This window comes from Drosophila eugracilis, unplaced genomic scaffold, assembly GCF_018153835.1.
Source record: "Drosophila eugracilis isolate 14026-0451.02 unplaced genomic scaffold, ASM1815383v1 contig_1765, whole genome shotgun sequence".
Taxonomy (NCBI): Eukaryota; Metazoa; Arthropoda; class Insecta; order Diptera; family Drosophilidae; genus Drosophila; species Drosophila eugracilis.
Window position 1 is genome coordinate 4,517,093 of NW_024572605.1, and position 10,131 is coordinate 4,527,223.

A 10,131-nucleotide genomic window follows, 5' to 3' on the forward strand; every position below is an offset into this window, starting at 1 on the left:
ATTACGTGGCTTATGACCTGCGTGCCAAGTTATAAGCAGATATTACTCAAGCGAAAGTTAGGGGGAAATAGACAGAAGGACAGGACGAAGCAAACAGTTAAATGAAACGGTAAACATAACGCATTAAATGTTAATGTCGCCTAATTGTGTAATTCGTGGTGTAGCTTTTTGGTCTGTCATTTACATGGGGATATAACAATGGAATATATATAGCCTCATCCTACATTGACGCCCTATAATAGCCCCATGGAATGGCCCCTAATGAAGCCGCCAAGGTGGGCGCTAATGAAGTAATTACAACAATTAATTTAATTATAAATTAAGCTATTGTGCGCGATGTCGTGACATTTATGGCAGTTCAAAGGGCTGCCAGTTTGGCTGGGCAAATGGGGAGTTTACCACCGTTGTGGCGGTTTGTTTAGTCAACATGTTTACAAAGGACGCCGAAGGACAATCAGGTGCAAGGTTGAGCAAGGGTCTGGGGTTGCCTAACAGAAAAAAAAGGGTACTAATGTTATGTTTAGGTTAGATTAAGGCTTTGTAGAAGGAAATGCAGGTTGAAAGGTTTAAAAACTCTGAAAAATATCAAACTTAAAGATTGAATTCGTTTAATGTTTAGTTTTTCGCTTCAAAATTAACTTTCTTGTTCAAAAGGCAATATTTGTATATATTATATAATATACCTTTATCCTTATTTGTTAATTACCAAAGCAAGCTTAGAATTTAACACGTTTTTTTAATAAATAAAATCACAATTTCATTTTTATCTTATAATTTCTTTAGCTTAGCTAACTCCCCTATATTTTTCATGATTTAAAATCCCCTTCCAACACGAAAGTTTGATCTTTCAATAATATTTAATTGAATATTTATTGAATATCCACAAAAACCCCATCCAATATCCAATAAATTCGCTTGCATTACGCATACGCCGCGTAAAACCGCGTGAAAACATACTGGCTAACGAAACCCGGTCATGTGTATGTTTGTTTGCCTTTTCCTGTGAACTAATGAGCACTGCACACAACCACATATACACACGCACACTCGGACACACTTTTCACTTCAAATATTTTCGATATTTTCACACCTTGTCAACTTGTTTGGTTTGCCGTTTTGGTTTTTGGGTTTATTGGCTGGCACACAGCTCGAACTTAATTGAAATATAAAATAAGCCAATTAAAATTAAAATTATTGCCGCGTATTATGGCCTGTGGTGGACCTCAGCAGTACACCACAAACATACTCGTACATATCCTGCCACATCCTCTTTTCCCCGATGGCAGACTGTTGATAACTCTCGTATTTATTGAAAATTACTGCAAATGAGTTGCAAGAAGAGTGAGGCAGAGCCAGAGCGAGCTGCAACTGTTGATAATTTGTAAATTATTGCATTGATGATAAAATTGCTTCTTTACATATGCATATCGATGCGAATTATTTGTTCAATATGCACTTAATGAAGTTGGATTTTTAATTGTTTTAGCAGAGTGAGGGTTTTAAGGCGATCCAGGGATTAAATTAATCATGTAAAATGAGTAATAAATGGAAGGGATTTGGATTAAGTTCTTACTTATTTAATGCATAGGGATAAAAGTTGAATTCTGAAAAGATTATTCAAACATTTTCTTATTTTAACCTTCAAACTCATGTTCCAGCCCAACTTTTTCCAGTGCTCCTTTCATTTCATGTGGCCCTGCATTAGTGCCAAACTATTTTCCAAACAGCTACTCAAATAACGTTGGTTATTTTGCCTAATTGAGTACAAGTATGGCCAACCTCGCCTCATCACCTCATTTGCCCCCTGAAGGCCACGAAACTCGAACACAACCCGAAAAATGTTCAATGCAAAATCGCAAAATTCAATATTTGAGCATTTCGCAACACATGCCAGAACACAGAACCCAGAACCCAGAATCAGGTAAAACAGGAGCACGAAGAAGGGTTTGGGACTTGTTCGTTGTTAGAATTTCAGGTGGTAAGTTGCCTTCTTACCTGCCCTGCCTGCTTGTCCGTCTTTTGCCAGTTAGCGATGCCTTGGAAAAGTTTGCCAGGACAACGCTGCTTGCTCTTGGGTCCTTGCGGCTTTCGCCACTGCATTTCGGGTCGCGCAATTATTTAATGAAGTTATACAATTTTGCCCATGTGCTGATCAGGTGTGTACGTGCAACTATATATATAGATATACATATCGTACAGAGGTATGTATGCCTGGCTGTGGTGGAAATTTCATTGCTGGGCTGACTTTTGTTGTAATTTGATTTTTGGTTTGTTGGCTTTTGTTCGAGTTCGCCATCGCTCAAAAACTTTGCGCAGCGGAATTCAATTAAGAAATGTCAAAATTTTATTGAACACAATGCCCGGGATGGCCAGATTTTGCTTCAGGGTCACCCATGGTGGTGGCCACCATGGCCACCAGATATCCTGATATCCTGATATTCACGACATTAATTTAGGCACGCCAATAACCTTTGCGCACTTTTGCTGCATCAATTTTCATTAGAACGCGAGCGCGTTGAAAAAGTTGAACTTTTTTCGCGTAAAAGTTAGAAAACCGTAAGCGGAAATGAATCCCATGTGCATAAATACGTATAAATCCAAAAATAAATTGAATTAAAAAAGGCGAGAGCACATAAAAAACGCAAAGACAAAAACCAAAAAGGAAAAACGACCCAACTCCAGCCGGCAATTGGAGTGAGCATAATAAATTCAAGCATCAGACTTTGTTTGGCTTAGTCAATGGTCCACATAGCATAAAAAAAAAGAGGATGCAAAAAATACTAACCATTGAGCAGAGATGGTAGCCATTCCCTCGCATCCTGGCTGGAGCAAAGAAGCCAGCCAAATAACCAGAGAGAAGCGGAGGGGAGTCAACAAACTGAGTGAAATCGCGAATTTATTGTTGACGCGTTACCCCAAAAATTGGAAAGTGGAGTGGAGGAGAAATGGGAGTGGGAGTATGAATGCTTTCCAAGTAAGGTTCTCCCAAATATATTACAACATCATTTTAATTCGCTTTAGTGCTTTCAAATATTGTCCATGTCCATCAGTTACATAAACTTGAATTGGAAAGAACTTTACATTGTTAAGATATTCCCAAAAATTTGCAAGTTTCCAAGATGAACTTATGATATTTCCAAACAATATTTTCCATTAATGTTTTTAAATTTGTCCTGATTAATATTTACTCAAGCTAGTCCGTTGCTTTTCAAAAAAGTGTCTCACAAAATCACCAGAAACTCTCTTATTAGTAATTCTTGCCCAGTCATTATCTTTTTTTTCCCTGCTCCCAACTGATCCAACAGCATTTTCCGCCCAACCAAAAAACAAAGTCATTTATCTTATTTTGTCAAAAAATTGTCAGCGTGAAAGGAGCAAAAAAGTGACGTGTTGCGAGTGTGTGGGGAAATAGATGGAAAAAGGGTCCTGGCAGAGCAGTCCTTGTCTGGCTTCCGGTTTCCTGGAGAATCTTCGCCACCAGCCAACCAACCAGCCAGCCAGCCAGCTAGCCAGCGCTTTGTTGACAGCAATTGTCACAATTACAAGTTGATATGTCCTGGCCAGCTGACTTGCCATAGCACATATACATATATATATATATATCCTAGCTCCGGCTAAGTCAACTGATTTAAGTGATATTTATGCCAGACGCCGCGGCGAGCGTTCAATGGAGCAAGTGATAAGCGTGCACCACTTGACGGACAACTATGTGGAAGCGGATGAGGATGAGGATGCGGGAGTAGAGTCCTGGAACTCGTCCTGATTAATGGCTGATGCTGGCCAAAGGATAAGGCACGAGCTTGGGCTGGAGGTGTTGGCCATTTGCCCGCCAGTTGTCAGTCTCCTCTGGCTAGATGATGGTATAAATTTTGTAATGTTAACACGACGTAAGACACAAGCTGAAGTGCCGCTAGTTCCCTTTGGGCTGGCAAATGTTTCTCCCACTAATTTTCCATCGTGTTCAGTGATTAAGGGGTTAAGAAGGGTATGTGAGGCGGAGATTAAAGTTGAAGTTTATTCTTTCTAACTTAGTTCTTTGACAGCTCAAGGCTTATAAAATGATGGTTAACTTTCATTATTTTATATATTAAAATCTTGTTAATCTTTGAGCCCATTAAAAAGTAGCAATTGGTACTTTTTAAGACTCTCAAAATGCTTGCCAATTGAAATAATTTTTTCCTAGTTTTTTTCAACTCACCTCTTCCTGAACATTGATAACAAGGACTGTCCACTTTGAGTCCCCAGAGTTTCCCATGGCAAGCCTTTTCCTTTAACCCAAACCATTTTTGATATTTTTTTCCACTTTTATTACTCATTTGCGGACCGCAAAAGTTATGTTGTCTCATTAACTTTTAACTTGTTGGCTGGCATTGAATGTTCGCGGGGTTATTTGAGCTTTTCTAGGATATTGTTTTTTATTTTTGCTGGTACACACACACACACACACACACACACACATGCACTTCAACTTTGGTAAGGACTCGACAGAGGTCTAGGGACATTGTTAAGGTAACGAGCTCTGTAAAAATAATATTTTTATTACAAACAAAAAAATGTATAAAAAAAGAGCGGGGGAAGTAAAGCAAATATTGCGCTGGCTGGGCCAACTCGAATTGCAACTAGAAAAAGTTGTTCTTCATGTGGAGCTAAGCTTTTGACTTGACAAGCGGAAAAAGTGTATAAAAATATATATATATGGGAAAATTAATTTTAATGCAAGAGAGAAAGAGGAGAGTAACGAATGAAAAAGGTGAAATTACATATGATGTTTTAATTAGTGAGCAACGAACGGAAAAATATGCAAAAATAAATACCAAACGAAAATAATTGAGTTGTGGCTTTTTTTGGTCTTTTGACTTTGGCTTTGAGAGCAACAATTAAATGTGTTCGGATTACTCGAAGTATGCAAGAAATGGGTTCAATTCAATTACTTTTTGCTAATTTGAAGGAAAACGAAAGAGCTGGTTACTAAAGTTACATTTTATTAAGCTTGCGGAAGAAGGATTTTGTTGGTTTTCTTTTTGTTTGCTTGAATAAATTGATGAGTTAAAGTGATTTAAGTTTTCTTTAGTTTTAATTATTTTAACTTATGATATTAATAATCAATTTAAGATATTGTTAAGGCATAACTCCGTTTTGTAAATAAATCTAATTTTTAATTTTGTTTTCCATTTTCATCTTAGCATCTATCCCTTTTCCAGTTTTGTTTTTCAAATTTTGTTGCGCGGAAATTAAAAGTTTTCTCTGTTCGCGTTTTGGCTTTTTTTGCTCTTCCGCCCGTAAGCCACCCACTTAATGCAATCTAAGCGCAGCTGCTGCATCATTACGACACTTCTTCATGTGTGAGTGTGCTTAGAGATGGGTGCGTGATAAGAGTTAACTATCGTGTCACGATAAGACAACAAGAAAATAAACGATATTCTACGAATATCGTAAGTTTGTAGCTGATAAACAGAAACATATCGTAAAAAATATCGTTAGAAGATAATTTCTCTCACGAACCCATCACTAGCTTACATTTATGGCCAGCATATGAGGTGCATGTATGCGATGCGAGGGGCGTTTGTGTGCTTTGCTTCCGCTCAGATTTAATTTCGTTCAAGTGAAAAGGAGGAGCAAATAAAAAATAAAAAATAAAATAAAAAAAAACGCAGCCCAACCAACTACGCGCCGCCTGTTTGAACTTTTTAGTTTACACTTTTTATTTCTTTCCCAGCCTCTATTTTTACTGGCAGCTTTTTGTGCACTTTTTTCGCTGTTTCGTTACTGACTATAATTTAATTCCGCCTGCATTTTTCATTTGCGGCACTTTTGGCGTTTCACCTGGCCGCCAGGTGTTGTGAGTTATGAGCGCCAAGAGCTGTGCTAGAGCTGAGCTCTCTGCCTTGGCAAATTAGAAAAAAATTCTAATAAAAAAAGGGAGTAAACCGGGAAATGCACGAAAAAAATGCTGAAAAATAGGAAATCCTCATGAGATTTGGTTAGGAATCAGAGCATATATATATATAAGAGTATATATTGTACATACAAGAAATGAAAATTGCATGCCATTTTCCTCTGAGCTATTTTCCCCTTATAAATTGCTGTATTAAGAAAAATACAAGTTTTTCTATATAGTTTTCATCTTGCACAGCTTTTTAAGAAGCTTCAGGTGGCCAAAGAGAGAAAACACAAGAGATTTTAATATCGACTTGACTTTTTCTTTCAAACTTATAATAACAGCAATTAAAATATCTCTGCTCACGCTGGATCCAAATTCCAATCAAGCATGTGTTTACATTTTAAATAGAAAACTTTGGAAATACATAGATATATATATATATCTATGTGTGTGTGTGTGTGTGTGTGTGTGGTAGATATATACATAGAGATTTTCTTGGCCTGGCCAAGTAAGAAATATAACTTTGGCTGCCGGCATGTCCACGTGATTAGAAAGTTTTTCCTTTCAGGTGGCTGCAAGTCCAGTGGGTGCGTGTGTGTTGCATGATGTTTTTCTTCTTTGCATGCACTTAATAACTTTTACATAATTTTGTATATTTTATGGAAAATATTCTGGCACAAGGAGAGTAGGGCTTTCCTTGTACAGCATCCTTTTGAAGTAGTTCGAGGCGAAGCTCTCCAATCAAGCATGTGTTTTGGTTTTCGATTGGGAAAAAGGAGAGGAAAAAAAAAGGATCCTTGACTAGTTTAAAATCGAAATCTAAATATTACCTACTATTTAAAAACTTAATTGATAGACAACCACATCTCGTTTTTTGCTGAAACTTGAGTAAGCGGAAAGCTAAAAGAAAGCTGAAAATCAAAAATGCATTTGCCATTCGCCAATTAAATTTCCATATGCAATGAAAAATATATTTTCTATTTTAATAGGTCTTGTGTACGTGCATTTCCCCCATATCGAATTCAGCCGAGCTGCACACAAAGTCATTAATTAAATTGCAGTTGCATCACTAAATAATTTGATTCCAGAGAAAGAGTGAAACTTCTGGCACTCAAAAGTAATAACTTATAATTTGCATGCTGCTGGCTGCCCTTCATCTTGGTTGTCTTTGACTTGGCCATCTTAGACTTGGCCAAGGGAGAGAGAACGAATAGCCATGGCAACCGCAGCAACCTTTCAGGCAAAAAGTCCAAGTTCCAAAGCAAAAGAGTGTTTATAGTTTATTGTTGATTGAACACTAATTAAGTTTCCCAGAGCGAAAGTTTTTGGCCTGGCCAGCATCTCCATCAGGGCCGATGGACAGCAGTCGCTTGATTGGTTTTGTTACGCACTCTTCCCGACTCAAAAGTCCAGAGTACAGAGTCCAAGAGTCCAAGAGTCCAAGAGTCCGAGAGTCTGAAAGTCCGGAAACCGCCCTAAGATGCCAGCCTCATAATGACGGACCAAGAAGTGAGCAAAAGTTTGCCTGAAAAGAACTTCTTGCTGTGCATTTAATAGCAATAATAATTTGTAGTTTGTCTATTACAAAAATCTATGGCTGGTTGTTGCTATCGGGTTTTCGGTTTGGTTTGAGGGAAAACTTTCTAATTTCCATACGCCAAAACATTCACTTTACTTTGCCTTACAACTTTTCATCATCTTTTAGAGAGCTGTATCTGTATGTGTGTGTTTTCCATCAATTTATGCATTTTCTATTGCATACTTTGTGGCGTATACGGTTTATTTTTTCTTTATATTCTCCCTTTCGAGCCCTTTTAAAACTTGTCTCAGCCATTTTCTTCAACTGCATTCCTGCAATTATTTACGAAAAAGCCAATTTAATTGCTATGCCAACATTTTCGGTTTTTTTTTCACCAATCGAGTGGTTTACCTTCCGCAATTGAAAATCATTGCTTAGGCGATTGAAGGGAATTATCCAATAAGACTAGTATTTGTTTCATTAGTAACTGGATTGAAATGTTTGTGAAAATGTTTACTGATTTTAGGTGAAAGATGTTTTCTTGAAAAGTCAGACAACAAAAGGGAAATAGTTAATATTTTTAGGCTGCGTGGTTGAGTCAATTTTTTTTCAGGAAAATATTTTTAGGTTACTTAAAATCTTTTAAAATTTGTAAATTTATGAAACTTGATAGGTCTTTTATATTCCAACTTTAATACTTCCCATCCTAATTTCACCCCCTTTCAGGAAAATTCCGCGAAAAATGCCCGTTAAACGCAAAACACATAAAACTCGCAGTTTTTGTGACTTCCACTTGGTGTGTGCCTGGCCAAAATCTAAAGCTTACCCCCAAAAAACTGTGCACCACCCCCTCAAGCCCAGCCCTTTCTTGTCATCCGCCCAACCCTTTGGCACTTGAATGGGCCAGAAAAAAATGTTCTAAAAATTTGTTGGCTTGTTGCTTTTGTTGGCCATTTTATGCGGCGTAATACTTTTTTTTATTTTTTGCTTTGGCCAGGAAGAGAGTCAGAAATGTTTTTCTTTTTTTTTTTGGTGTTTTTTTTATGTTTTGGCCCAACGCCTTTTGGTAAATTAATGCGAAAATTTTTCGTGAAATGCGAAAATTTTCGCGTTTTATTTTTGTTGTTTTTGGAGGCATCGCCTGTGTGTGTCTGCAAGTTGGCGACTGGTCAGCGTTGTTTGTTTGAGTCTGGCGGTGATGGCGGTGCCCCAATCCCTTACCACCGCTATGTCCACCTGTCTATGCCCGCTTGATTGATGGTTATTATGCGCACTTGTACAGCCGGGATCTACTTCAGAGTAGAGAGTCCAGCCCCTGCCCCTTCCATGGCTCTTGCCTTGGTTAGCCTTTAATTTCGGGCCCACAAAATGTGAGAGTCTAGGGTGGACCGTGGCCATCATCAATGCCAACACCCCGTCATTTGGCTTTTTTATTCCGCGCGTACATATCAAATAATTTGGAAAAAATATATATATTAGGAGGTCTCGCATTCCCTTGGGGTTTTTGGAAATGGGCGGAGTACCGCTTGATTAAAATACCTGCCGGTTATTTGCATTAATTTTCAAGCATACATCCCAGCCGGGTGTCTTAATTCTGACATTTAATGCCTGACCCCAAGCAACTTCATTAGCAGCCACAACCTCTGCGGTGGCAACCTCAAGTCGAAAGTTGATCATCTATTGAGAAGAAGCGCCTTGCATTTAATGCTGGTCTTCAATTACAGGAAGAGGGTTTGGTGCCTGAATGGCTGAGAACAATGTCCGAAGAGGCATTTACTAAAGCGAAATGGTTATGTACTAAAAAGATGGGTGGGCGGTTGAGTAGCGTAGCTGGAGGGAAGCGACTGTAGTTACAGATTGGGGGTACAGGGGCGTAAGATAAGAGGGGTAGCTCAGGTCAAGGAGATAGCCAAGGAGTAGTAAGAACATATAGAAGTTTTGAGAAAATCTCTTAGTTAGAAAATGATGAAATGGCTTGATCCTTAAAAAATTTCCCATCTCGGCACTTTTAAGCAATATTTGATACCCTCTCAGCACACCGCCTCTGTGTTTATCTATGCCTATGTGTAGTTTACTTTCCCGTTCTGTACAAAAACCAATTGCTGTCTGCGCTCCTTCCTTTCTACTCCCTCAGCCTCCAAGCTGAAAACCTCCGATCTGCATGTGTGTTAGTATATCTGTCTCTACATCAGTTGGTGCCTAAAAAAAACGCTGGCAGGACTCGCACACACACATATACAGTGGCCATTAGGAACAGTCAACAGCACGCAGCCATCACAGAAATACAGAAATGCCCCTCCTGCCATTTTCGCTTATCTGCCGCCTTCTATGTAGACACTAAAAATTTTTCATTTCCAGGCGGCGGAGCCGAAAAAAAAACCCAGAAACGCACGCTTTTCCTTTTTTGCTGTGCAGCAAACATTTTCGCGTATTTCTAAAAACAATTTCTACGCGCAGAAGCCCCCTCCTGTAACACCCCATTTTCCACGCCCCCTCTCTCTCGCTCACGAAATGATGAAATGCGTGCAAACTACTACACAAACACCAGTGCACTTTTCCGCTGCACCCACACATACATGCAGGGTAAATAAAAAATGGCCCCCCTTGTTTTTTGCCAGCGTTAGTGTGTGTGTGTATGTGTGTGTGTGGGAACCCCCCTTATATATCCTAGGCTCCGCCCTGCGTTCAGTTGCGTTTCTGGGGCGCGGGTTTCGTGGGGGCAGTGAAAGGG